The sequence below is a fragment of the Fukomys damarensis genome, unplaced genomic scaffold (assembly GCF_012274545.1).
Source record: "Fukomys damarensis isolate Sample0158 unplaced genomic scaffold, DMR_v1.0_HiC HiC_scaffold_5, whole genome shotgun sequence".
Lineage (NCBI taxonomy): Eukaryota > Metazoa > Chordata > Mammalia > Rodentia > Bathyergidae > Fukomys > Fukomys damarensis.
In genome coordinates, this window is record NW_022900917.1 from 65,072,746 (window position 1) to 65,086,276 (window position 13,531).

The window sequence follows — 13,531 nt, forward strand, 5'->3', positions numbered from 1 at the left end:
GCTTCTTCCCAACCTCCATCCACCCAGTGTGTCCCACTTCCACATTCTGGTTATAACTTTCTTTTTTCTCCTTCTCCATTGGGATTAGGGGACCCAACCGTGTTTCTGATTTCTGAAACTTGGCTTAATTTATAGCACAAATATGTGGGAGAAATGAAAGTTGTACTGCTTTTTTGTTAGAGATGCAGATTGTGTCTTGAAGATTATTATATATGCAAATTATGCCCTATCCTCCCCTTCTTCCAAGTTTCCCCACAAAAAGGTCAGTGAGGCTTCCCATTGGAAGTAAAGAGCAGAGTTGGCCTACAGAGACCCTGGGGCTATAATGTGAAGGGGAGGAGACTGAATTTCATGTCTTAGCTGTATTCTGTTAATAAAATGGGAGTTTGTGGGTTTTAAAAAATTCTGTTTCTAAATGGAGGAATAGATGACTTTATTTTGGTGGGGGTTGGGACTCGTGGCTTTAAAAAAATCGCTTTTGAGTAGGATGTATATTTTTGTTGGATTTTGTTTGTTTGTTTATTTTTTTAGAATCCTCCACAGCAACATGTGAGACCATGGAGTTAAACCCAGAGATCTTTATCAATTAATTGTACTGTTTGTGAATTTGTATAAATAATAACAAAGATCCTCTTAAAACGTTTATATTCTTACAGTAAAAGGTTAAACTGATATTTATATAATAAAAGAGGAAATATGAAGTATGTTTTTGAAAAAAAAAAAAGCACAAAAAACCTTGTATCTGTGAATTATTTTTAAAGCATTCTGTGTTTGGATACAGGCCAAAGTAGGAGTGCTGTTTGTACACTCTACAGTAAAGGAAATATAAGGTATAGAGTTCAACGCATCCTATGTGATGTAGGCTCATAGTTAAATATTTCTTCTGTGTAAGGTTTACTACTGACACGCTGATGTTCTGTTTCTAGAAATGTGACTAGCTGGAGATTTATATAATTTTTGGTTTTAAACTGTCAACCTGGAAATTTAAAGAAACTGAGCAAAATGAAACTTTTTTAAAAAACCAGACTTGTAAGAGTCACAATTTCCCCTGAGTGGCCAGTTTTTCTTCGGGTGGAAATGAGATCTAGGGGTAATACTGGAAAAAAAATGGGTCATGAGATAAAGAAGTGGGTGAGAGGGATTGGTGTCTGTACCCTTAGAGGGGTGTGGGAAGGAGGTGAAGGGTGGAAGGAGCTGAAGTCATTGTTCAGAAAAGTTAAAAGAGTGCTGTCCTTGCTAGCTGGCTCACGCAGTCATGCATACTGAATCTCACAGTATGAGAGTGTCCCAGTGGGAAGGAGGCAGTTCTACCCCTCTTTTTAAAATTCCCCTCCAGGCCTGGCTGTATTGAAGTACTTTCCTGGGGGCTGGGGAGGTTGGCCAGTTCTTGTACATTTGCATTTTAAGCACTTCCAACAAGGCTGGCCACTCCAGCCAGTCCGTTGAGAGTTTAGACTGAATTCAGGGAAGATAAATGAAAACCAACAATTCTAGCAAAGACTTCCCTTTGGTAGACAATAACTCAATAATCTGATACCCTATAGTTGTGGAAACCTTGGAGTATAAATGCTCTAACAGTAGTGTATTCATATTCCTGGTTTCACATAGTTCTGTCTTAGCTGTTTCTGAGGTCACTTTTTTAACAACAACAACAAAAAAAAACCTGATCTCTGCAAGAGCTGATAAAGTAATATAAAACCTATCTGGATCAATCTCCCTTTCTAGGAAGAGGGTTTCTCTTGGGGTAAGATTGTTTTGTAAAATTTCCAAGTTTTCAGCTTGAGCATGTCACAAAAGCTGCATTGTTCCTTTTTGGAGAGCCACCACAATTGGATCTAATTGAGCCTGACACTAGATCCATCTTCCTTTTCTGTGGGTAAGGTGTGGTCCTCTTACTTCCAGTTTAGGTTACAGTGCTTATTGCCTAAAGAAAAAAAATGTGTGAACCCTAGTAAGAAATAGGGACTATCAATTAGGGTCAGCTTCCTAATTTATCATTTGATATAACTCAAAGTTTACACATGGTATAGGTTCCCATTATGTTTTTCTTCCATGAGACTGCATAGCTGTACAGATAAAACCTATAAAAATGTGAGCACCTCCTAAATCACACACTGCTCACATTCTTCATTATAATATACAATAATTATAATATACTTCCATAATCTGAAACATTTTTATTTCATGTTTATATGAAAGGCTGTAAGTTTCACTAAAGATTGATAGATTGATGTTTGAAGGTCAAGATTACGGGTCTAGGGCCAGGGATTTGGCCCAGTGGTTCTGCTGCCTGCCTAGCAAGTGCAAGGTCCTGAGTTTGATCCCTGGTACCAAAAAAAAAAAAAGATTACGGGTCTAGTGTCCTTGTCCTGAACTAAGCATACTTAATTTATCTGCAGCATCTCTGGAAATGATGAATAAACCACTTCCTATGGTCAGCAGAAGTCAACTGCTTATCTCTCAACCTTTTGGACAGAAAGTAATATGTTGAGAATGTATGTGGGCTTTGCACAGTATTTGTGAATTTTAGTCCTCAAAGTTACCTGCTGAAATAGGTCTACCTGTTTTCCAGATAAGGTATAATTCCTGCCTTAAGTTACCCAAGCATTAAGGGAAGGATCCAAGATCTGAATCAGGTTCACTTCTAAAGTCCAGTTTTCTGCTCAGAGAAGGTTCAGTTACTGATCAGGCCCCATGAGGTGACCCTTGAAGTGAGTGGGACCGGAGTGACCACAACATAGACAGTCTTGTGCAACACACACTACTTGCAAAGAAGATAAAGGTGAATTCGGGGTGCAGGAAGGGTTGACCCCAACCAAACCTAAAGGACAGAAATGGAAAAGGTGGAGTGGAGCTTTAAGAAACAAGCCCTAAAGAAAGTTGCTGTACATTTCGTGAGTGACCCAACAGTTAAAAGGCATTTCAAAGCAATTTTTAGAAAACAAAAAAATGTGGTTCAGGTATTTGCTAAATCTTAAGCACTGAAGAGAATTATAAATTGTGTGAACCTTTTATCTACCAGTAATAAAACTTAATAGGAAGAGCCTCATGGGTCTTTTTTTCTAAGTTCCATCAGGCAGTAGACTTCATGTCAGTAGTGAAGAGAGACTATAAATGCAACTATGGGGTCATGACGAGCCTCTAGCTAAGAGCGCCGGATGTTGTTGCGTAATTTGCCCAGCCATGGACTCCTTCCCATGAATTCCTCAGTCCTAACTGGTGGGAAGAGAGGGTGAAGCCCACTTGATTTATCCCACATTTGGCCACAGGGACTAGGATGCTTGCCTAACTTAAACCAAAGGCTGGTACCAGGACAACCTTAAATCCTGAAGAAAACTTAAACAGATCTTTTTTTCATTATTTAAATCAATAACAAACATCTGAAGAGAGTAAATTTTCCTTTTGTTAGAGTTTCTTTTTAAAGGTAAGAACTTTCTGTAAAATAAGGACATACAGGATGTAAGTGCAGCATGGCCTGTCTGCCTGGTGCCCTCCTCCACTGGTTACCAGATAGATGCCGGTCTCGGCATTTAAAATCTTTCACTTTTTGAATTTGAACTGGAGGTTTTTCAAAGGGGAAGGGGTTGTGGCCCCCAGGGAATAGTGTGTTTCCAAAGAGTAAGAGCCTCTTGATTAAAAGATCAGATTTGTAAAACAAAACCAATACCTCATGCAGCTTCTGACAACTGTCTCTTCCCATTCCTGTGAAAGGGAAAGTGCCTGGCCTCTGATCTCTGCTCTGTTCTGCTGGGGGAAAGGGAGGGACTAGATTAAGTCATCTAGTGGACCCTTCTCTCTGTTCTTTCTTTTGCACGCATCAAACATCACCCCATTCAAAAGTTAATTCCATCCCTTTAGTAGGGGGCAAGACCTAAATTTTGTGTCATTATGATCCCCTGAAGAGCCAAAAGGGTGAAGCTTTTTGATGAAGTAACATGGATCATGAGGAAAGCACAGGATTAGAAATTAGGATGCTGCATTCAAACTTAAATTCATGCCTGGGCCACAAAGTTATCTCATTCTTGTCAACATACTTGGTTCCAATATTAAGTAGCAAGTTAAATTTTTAAAGAAAGTAATATAAAACAGATGAGATCTTCCTATTTAGATGAGCACTGAGTCATATCACTAATCAAAGGTAAGCGTACTGCAGGATAGGAGCATATATTCTGCGTCTCGGATGTAAAGGTGTTTCTAGACAATCAGTATTTTTAAATATCCACAGATGATCATTTTCAGTCTTTTCCTCTTTTTATTTTATTTTATTTTTCTTTCCCTCTTTTTAGGCAGTGACTGTTAGAATGGCCTTTACCAAACCAGAATATTTGGTACTATATAAAATAAAGTCAAGTCTTCCAGTTGAGGTGCAAGAGCAAGTAAGCTTGCCACTTTAAAACTCAGCAGCCCTGGAGTGGGGCATGTTCAATAAAAGGACAAGTGTGAGTCCGTCTGCTATTTGTTAATCCAGAAAAGTGTACATATTTTCTTAAAAAGACTTAAATTCTTGTCTGATTACTCTTCTACTTTGTTTAAGAGAAAATGCCACGTATCTGTAATAAAAACTTACCAAGGGGATAGAGGTGTGGCTAAATGGTAGAGTATGTCCTTATTAGTGTGCTCATTACCCTGTGTTTGATTCCCACCAGAAAAACAAAATCAAATGATAAGGGTTCTTGTCTCTGTATTAGTGGCAAGTAGTGAGTCTCAATACAAAGAAGGGAATTGGATCTGCAGCAGCAAAAGATGCCAGGTGAGACAGTGTTTGGAAGGTGAATGTTATTTGCTGGAAGAATTTAATCGTAACAAGTGGGTTCCATTTCTCTGTCTTAAATTTCTGTTGTCCCAAATCTGGCAAATATGGTACATTTAAGTTATAGATGGAGAAAGGAGCTTGACAGAGTTAAAAAGATTTTGTGTAGGTGACATGAAGTGCTGTAGACTTTAAAAACACACGACCAACATGCAGGTCACTCTCTGGCACACTGCAAAGCACACCGTGACCCCTCTTCAAAGGTCTTGCACTAGAGCATACTACTGTCATCGGGAATAGAAAAACAAAACAAAATAAAAACTACAAAATGCTTAAGATTATTACAGCTATTTAATATAATATGCAGTGAAGTATGCAAATTTAGGTAGATTTTGCAAGCATTATATATGGGGTTATTCCAGAAGCTGAGAAGCCAGTGCAGGTTGGTGAATAGTCTATAAGGTACTAATGGAGCTCAGAGTGTCAACCTGTTGTCTGTTGACCACAGAGGACTTCAGCTGGTTTTCAAAAGAATACAAAGAGTAATGTGGGGTACACAGGCAGAAGTCGATGCTTTCAACAGCCACAAAGCTAGTAACTCACACATGATGGTTAAGACATTACAAATACCTAACAGGATCCTTTTATAAAATAGAATTGAATTGTAGGAACTCTAGTTATTTTCTCTTCATTTATAGGTATGATTTCATAGATGTTTTAGTTACAAATCCCTCTTGTCCTGAAACAGTAAAAGGGCCTAATTTGTTAATACCAGACTCCCTTTTATGTTTATTACTCCTCCACTTATATAATCCACACTTCAGAAGGATCAGGCCTACCACACAGTAGCCTGTCAGTAATTATAACTGACACCATGGACCCATGGAATCAGACTGGGGAAACAGTTCTTTAAGACCACATTAATTTTTCATAAGCAGTATGGAATTAGTGTTGGCTTGAGAAGCATCATTTTTTTCATCTAAAAGGGATATGAGAAAACGATATTTCCTACAAATGTCCATAATAGTTTTTCTCCTCAGGAATCCTTATCCCAAACTGGCATTATTTATGTACACATCTGTTTCCATTTGCCAGCCCAGGGCAAGGCTCTTTGAGAAGTAGTCTCTAAATAGAGAGGAGTCCAAAAAATTAGCTTAATGTTTCTTAGACCCTTTAGAAAAACTGGACAGATGGCTAAAGTAAGGAGAATATTGCAACAGTTATGCCCCTCAAATTCTTAATGTTCTTAGATGAAAGACAACATATTGGTGCTTTGCTTTTCTGCTTCTACTACAGTTTTTTAAGCCTTATTACTGAAAAACCCACTGCTGTTAACTACCAAAAAGAAAAAGAAAGGATGGTCATCAGGTGTGTCCAAGGCTAAGAGTATAAAAACAAGATGAAAGTGACAATTCCCAGCTTCCTTTGTTCATTTCAAATGCACAAAATTTAGCTAGTCTTTCAAGAATAGATAAAGATGGGGTTAAGTTCTGTGGACTCTGAACGTTGTCAGGTTCACAGCTGGCTGCTACAGGAAGCAGAGAAGGTCGGCAAGTCAAGTGTTCAGAGCCTGGAGCAGATAACTCTCCCGTCTTCCCTGATTTCCAAACACTTGAAACAGATGTCCCACCATTGTGCTAGGAGTCAGACAGCGACAGAACCACGTTCTGCAGGAAGGCAACTGGCCTATCTTTTTCCCATACAGAAGGGTCTAATTTTCAATGGAATCACACGAGGAACTGCAGAAACTCACTACCATAGATCCAACACAGAATTTAGCAGCAATCACTGCTTGTGTGGAAATAAAAATTAGTTTATGGAAGTTAGAAGTCAAGCACTATACTATTCAAAGGTAAGGGTGGAAAACTGTCTTCTTCTGGACTGTTCTTGACCCTTCCTACTGCTCTACAAACAAAACCCCACATGATTTATGTTCCCCATTGAGATGAAGCTATGGGTTATGTCTGAATGCTATTAGAGGCAAGAGGGAGTCTGAGCCAGTGGGGGGTTTTTTTGCTCCAAGTTTATGAAAATGATTTTAGGATCCAATATAAAAGGCAGTAAAAAAAGTATGACTGATATAAAACTCTATAAATATTTATTTTCTACTAGAAGATAGAAAAAACAAATTTATTTATGCACCAAGTCTGCAGGCCCTGTGCTTTATCAGTAGGCGGCAGCATTGTCTGTGAGTTGGAGGCTACTCCTACAAGAAATCATCACCCCTTCCCAGCCGACAAATCCCCTCAGCTGTCATTCCTTTCATCCCTTCTCCTCAGGGTCTAAGAGTTAACGGGAGGAATCCTGCTTCCTCCAAAAGACAAGGCTGAATTTTAAAATATCAGTGAAAAGCCAGGGGTGCTGAGCCTTTGTTTGGGGAGTTAAGGTGGCAGATGTGACACCTCATAATGATTCCGATTTCCCCGACTTTCCGCACAGCTCTGTGCTTTTGGAGGCTCTGAAACAAGTATCTGACTGTAATTTTTCTTCAAGATCATGTCATCCCCAGAAATTTTTGTTAAATTTCCATATTTGGGAAGTTTGGCAAATGGGAAATTTTATAGTATACACAGAAATGGCAATTTTCACAGTGAGAAAACTATTACAAAAGAAAAACAGGAAACATATTGCCTGTGATGAAAAATTCTAGAAATACTTTGAGGGAAAAATATTTAAATTTTTAAGTAATATTTCTTTTTATTTTTTATTATTAAAAGGAATACAGTAAGTTTATTGCCTAGGTGAAACAGTCTAAAGTAATCTATGAACTGAAAACACTAGCAAAAAAGTATAGTGTGCATGACCTAAATTTAGAAAGTAATGGAAAAAGCAGAAATTTGAAAGATCTGAGTCAACTCAGTTAGACTCTGTAAATATCACAATAAAGGCCTCCAGGATCTTGCCTTCTGGTACTCAGTGGTCCAGCTTCAGATAATCAAAGCGTGAATCTCAAGGCAGAGGTGGATGAACCCCAGCTGATCAGCTTGGTAATACCAGGTCATTTTTAGTTAGGAATAAGGAGGGGAGGGAAAGAGATAGGAAAGGGAACAGGAAGGAAAAGAGAAAGGGAAAAGAAAGACTTCTGGCATTCAGGGCCTGGGCATGAAACACATTACTATTCCTGACACCATCCATGAAAGTCTTATAAAAGCAGAAAATCTCCCCAGGCAACTTTGTGGAAACCATATCTGAAATACGCCATCATGAGTGACCATAACGAATGAATACAGATTCAGGGCAAACAACTCAAGAAAAGAGGCTACAGAGGAAAGAAAAGAACATGCATCACACCACGGACAGCTGAGGAGGAGAGTGGCATGGATGCATTCCGTGGAATTAAGTGAGGATACAGTGTAGACTTTAATAATACGCAGCTAGTCCAGACCATCCTGGGGATGAATTAGGAGAGATGTTTTTAATTTGCAGCTTCTGAGAACAGCTCTCCTAGCCAACATATGTTGTGGGGGGGCTCGCTTTCTGTGGTCATTTCTTTTTTTTTGGTACAGGGATCAAACTCCGGTCCTTGCAGTTGCCGAGCAGGCAGCAGAACCACTGAGCTAAATCCCCAACCCCTTCTGTGGTCATTTCACTAAAATACCTTCTATTTTGGCCACCAAGCTGGCCTATTATCAAGATCTCAAGGGAAATAGCACTATAAGCCTGAAAATGTCCAACCCAAAGATACACTGCAGATGGACACAACCAGCAGGCATGATTCTTTTATCCATCATCTCATTTTTATAGGGGAAGCAGCTAGAAGCACAGCAAATACAGAAGGAAATAGTGAAGTGTGTCCAGGGCAATATTCCTTCTGTGGGTCCTTCAGGCAGTACTTGGCTCCCAAGTCTGAAACACACTCCTCCTCAAGCATAAGACTTAGTTTAGGCTTCAATGCTCCATCTTGTCAAAGAAAGTATAGTTGAGGACTCCAGTAATTCCAAATAGATAGAAGTTTGTATTCTAGGTAAATTTTCTCAATTCTCACCCTAGAAGGCTCCCATAGCTGTTTTCAAATCCACAAGGCCCAAATACTGTTACAGACCAAACCAGATAGCATTTTTGTTTTGTTTTATTTTTTGAGACAGGGTCTCACTATGTAGTTGAGACTGACCTGGAACTCACTATAGCCCAGGCTGGTCTCAAGACTCACAGCGATCCTCCTGCTTCAGCCTCCCGAGTATTGGGATTATAGGTGCGCCACCACGCCCACCACTTTTTTTTTTCTTTTTTGACAAGGTCTCACTATGTAGTTAAGCCTGGTCTTGAACTTACTACTGTATGTAGCCCAGGCTGGCCTCAAACTCCTAGAGTCTCTCTCTTGCCTAAGCCCCCCGAGAGTGTTCTACTTATTCTTAACCTTTCTCTGTACTCTTAACCCCCAACATCCCACTCCTGTCTCCCAATAAAGGTATTCATGTATCCTTTGGCAAATGTATCCTTTAAAGAAATCAGGAGGGCCACTTCATTTCTTGATTTTTTTTTTTTTCATCATAATCAATGAACACTGTCAAGAGGGCACGGAGAGTGTTGCCGAGGGGCGATCCCAGGTGACCCGGATGTACATAACTGGTAATAATTCAATTTCCATCACCACCACCAAGCAGGTTTCAAGCACTGCCCTGCAGTCCTTCCTGATTCACACTGCCCTTCTTGCCTGATGCCCCGAGTGAAAGCCTCCATGTGCCATTTCCAATCCTGTTAGCTTCTGTTCCTGCATTCATTCCTACCTCCACACCTGTTGAGAATTCGTAGAGACATCAAGGAACTTGTGTGCAACTGGCTGCAAACACCTTCCCACCCTTCTACCAGTGCCCCAAACAAGCCCACTAATGCTAATCTACCCCCCTCACTTGCAGCTCAACAGCTTTTCTCCTCTAAGCCCCTGATAATAGTTTTACTAAAATCCCCTTTTGATAGAAAAAAATCCCAGCTGGACATTTCAGGCCCCAGCACAATGTACAAGTCTGCAGGTCCCTTTCCCTGCTTCACAAAGGCCTCTAATCAAGTGGAAAATGTGCTGGAGGCCACAGGTTTAGGTCTGCAATTATTTTTTAAGGGATTATTAGAGAAGAATAGGGGGCAGCAAGGACATCCCCCACTTTGTTTCCACTTGGTCCTGCCTTCAGACAGAGCCCAGAGTGGGTTCTCATTCTCCAAGCCCAAGAGCCTCACCTCTCCCTTCTCTCGTGAAGGATATCATCTTTGAACATCATCCCTTCAAAAAGATTTAGAGTTTGGAAGCAATATGGAGGTTCTATTTTGACCCCATTTAAGCCCTTATATATAAGACCACTATTGAGCAGGCTTCAGAGTGTAGGGAAAGCACTCATTCATTAACCTCTAACCCCTGCTCTGTTTGCAGAGGGGAGAGTTTGAACGATGCCCATACACTGCAGAGATTGGGAGCATTCACTGAGGCTTCCCAGGCTTTGGAGGCCAAGAGGTCATATTCCCAACCCTGCCAGATATATCCTTCTTCTTATTATACACACTGACCCTTTGCCCTCAGCACTGAGCACACATCCACCGTACCCCTAATTCTTCATCTCAGGACAAGACAGATAAAAATATAAAACGTTAACCATTTTTATTAGTTGACTAGAATTTTCTTTTAAAAATACACAGTCCAGAGAATTTGTCTATACTGTGAAAGACTTTCTTCAATGTCATTTATACATGAGTGTTTATTAGGGATTAATTGATAATGATGAACATTTCAGCTTGGCCCTGAGTTCTCATCACTCTAGTTCAGCAAAAAGAGACTGACTGCTCATCCTTCTAATCTTTGCTTGTTAGTGATGTATGCAAATACCCAGTAAAAAGGAAATGATTACAAATTCCTAAACTCATTCTGGAATGATCAAGGATTAGACTGTTCAGCCCTGAAAGTTAAATCAGCATATATTTCAAACTAAATGCCAGGCTGAGTTATAATTTTAAGGTCCATCTCTAAAACTTTGGCCAAAAGTAAAACAAACAAAATGTTAAGAACAAATTTTTAAAAAGCACTTTGGTTTACTTTCAACAGTTTATGCCTTATTGATGTAGTTTACCTTAATGGTTTGTTTTGTTTTTTTTTGCTTCGCCCTCAAAAGCATGCTAAGAACTAGAAGTGTAGAAACACAAATCTTATTTATATTACACTTAATATTTAATACAAATATCATACTAGTATTTTATGTTGACTTTAATGCTTCTTTTGGTGGGTTTTATATACATATGTATATGTATATATATTATTGATGTAGTTTACCTTAATGGTTTGTTTTGTTTTTTTTTGCTTCGCCCTCAAAAGCATGCTAAGAACTAGAAGTGTAGAAACACAAATCTTATTTATATTACACTTAATATTTAATACAAATATCATACTAGTATTTTATGTTGACTTTAATGCTTCTTTTGGTGGGTTTTATATACATATGTATATGTATATATATACATAATGCTAAGCACCTGCTTTACTACTGAGCTGCACTCTAGCCCAAGAGCAGATTCTCTGACAGCCAGGTGCTGCCATATTTGCAGGTCATCCTGGAGATAAAGTAAAAATATTCTTAACCTTAATCAGATACGGACAAACCTCTTCAGAAAGGAGATGTTATGGTTTGTGTCTAATGTCCCTCCAAAGCCTCACACAGTCATAGGTGGGGCTTTTTTAGAAGCAGCTAGATCTAGAGCACGTGACTGGTGGGATTGATTCATGGTGCAATGCTAGGATCAAGGGTGTGAGTGCTACCCACCCTAAGTAGCCTGGATAAGATATAAGGGATAGAAAGAGCTATGGTAGTCCCTTGTTTGCTTTGCTACTTTCTGCCCACCATGAACTGTTTCTCTTCTGTGTTGCCCCTCTGCCATGTGCCACCCTACCTTGGAATCAGCCGATTATGAACTGAAATCTCTATGAACTGTGAGCTAAATAAACTTTTGCCCTTTAACTTGGGTGTTGGGTATTCTGTCTCAGCAATTAAGAAAAGGTAACTAAGACTGGAGATAAGACACATTCATGGGCATCAAGGGAGACAGCAGAATTTCTCTAAAGTAGAGCCTAGGGTGGCCTTGACCTTGATTAAAGAACAAGGTCTAGCCGGGTGTGGTGGCACACGCCTGTAATCCCAGCACACAGGAGGCTGAGGCAGAAGGATCAATGTGAGTTCAAAACCAGCCTGGGATACATAGTGAGTTCCAGGTCAGTCTCAACTACATAGTGAGACTCTGTCTCAAAGAACAACAACAACAAAAAGAACAAGGTCTACATTACAAAGAGAGTTACTCCAGGATTTCTCTTTCAGACACATTTCTGCAATTACTTTCAAATGTTTATCACCATTATTTTAGTATTCATCATTATTCTTCAATGTTTTTTGTCCTTTTAAAACCTGGATGAACAAAATAGTTTTTTTAAAGTCACTCTTCCTACCAAATCCAGTTTGGGAAAGAGTAATACAGCAATCTGGGCTGGGCATAGTGGCACGTGTTTATAATTCCATCTTCTTAGGAAGGCTGAGGCGCAAGGATTTCAAGTTTGAGGCCAGTCTGGACAACTTAGTGAGATCGTCTCAAAACGAAAACATTAAAAGGGCTGGGTATGTGACCCAACACTCTCTGAGTTCAACCCCTAGTATCTCACACATACATAACACACACACACACACACAAATGACAACAAAACCCACACATAACAATTTGGAAATAAGAATGTGAAATAATAGTGTCAACAATATATTTCAGATTTTTCAAAGATATCAAAAACTTCAGTACTTTGGAATGCAAACATCTTTTGGAATCTCATTAGGTCATAAAGTTATCTACATAATTCAAAAAAAAACCAAGGTGAGTATAATTAGAATGAAGAAATTACAAAGTATGTAGCTCAAGGGTACAATGCTTTCCAGCAGTTGTAAGGCCTTAGGTTCTAGAAAAACAAAGCAAAACAAAATACAAAGTATGGACTTTCAAATTTAAAAAAGTTTTGTTCAAGGTCTAGAGAGAGAAATAAGTGATATCTTGATGTTGAAATTGGGTCACGCTGGTATATTTCCAACTGTTGGGAAAAGTCCTTGAGTTGAGCTCACGTTAGCCTGCAGGTAGCACCAGGTGGGGCAGCCCACAGCAAGATGCACAGAGCCTTACTTCTTCCTAGCCTCCTGACAGCCAGTGTCTAGGCCTGTCCCTGAGTCTTTGCTGAGTTGCTTCATCTGTCCAAATGATCTGTCACTATTTTCCATCATTTCATCCTCAGCTTCATCCAACTCAGGCATCATCTCATGACTGCCAATCCCCGTTCAGCATCCAAAGACCCTGCTGGGAAACCCAGCACCCATGGCCCTGGAGCTAACCCCACTCTGCCCTTGAAGTCCATCTCAGGTACCTCCCAATGAACGCCCCCCATGATCACCTACACCTGCCCACATCTGCATTCTATTTCCTTCAGGTTGTGGTGGCAAGAGGAGTAATGAGGACCTTACAGTATCCAACTGGTACACACCCCACACCACAGTTTTTATTTTTTATTGTTTGTTTGTTTTGCAGTGGTAGGGATCGAACCATGAGCCTCATGCATGCTAGACAAATACTCTACCACTGACACCCATACCCAACCCCCACACCACGGTTTTCAAAAAATACTTTTATAAAAACAAACCTGCCTACTGAAGGCTGATCTTTAAAATGATACATAATCCTTATTCTTTAAGTACCCTTATTAGCAACTAGCTGTGGCAGTGCACGCCTGTAATCCCAGTTGTGGGAGGCCAAGGCAGGAGGATTCAGAGTTAGAGACCA

General features: G+C 39.8%; 1 protein-coding gene across 2 annotated transcripts in view; it reads right to left on the reverse strand.

Moving 5' to 3' along the window:
- Wnt5b (Wnt family member 5B) overlaps positions 1 to 13,531 on the reverse strand; it is a 103,610-nt gene that overhangs the window by 50,495 nt on the left and 39,584 nt on the right. The window lies entirely within an intron of this gene.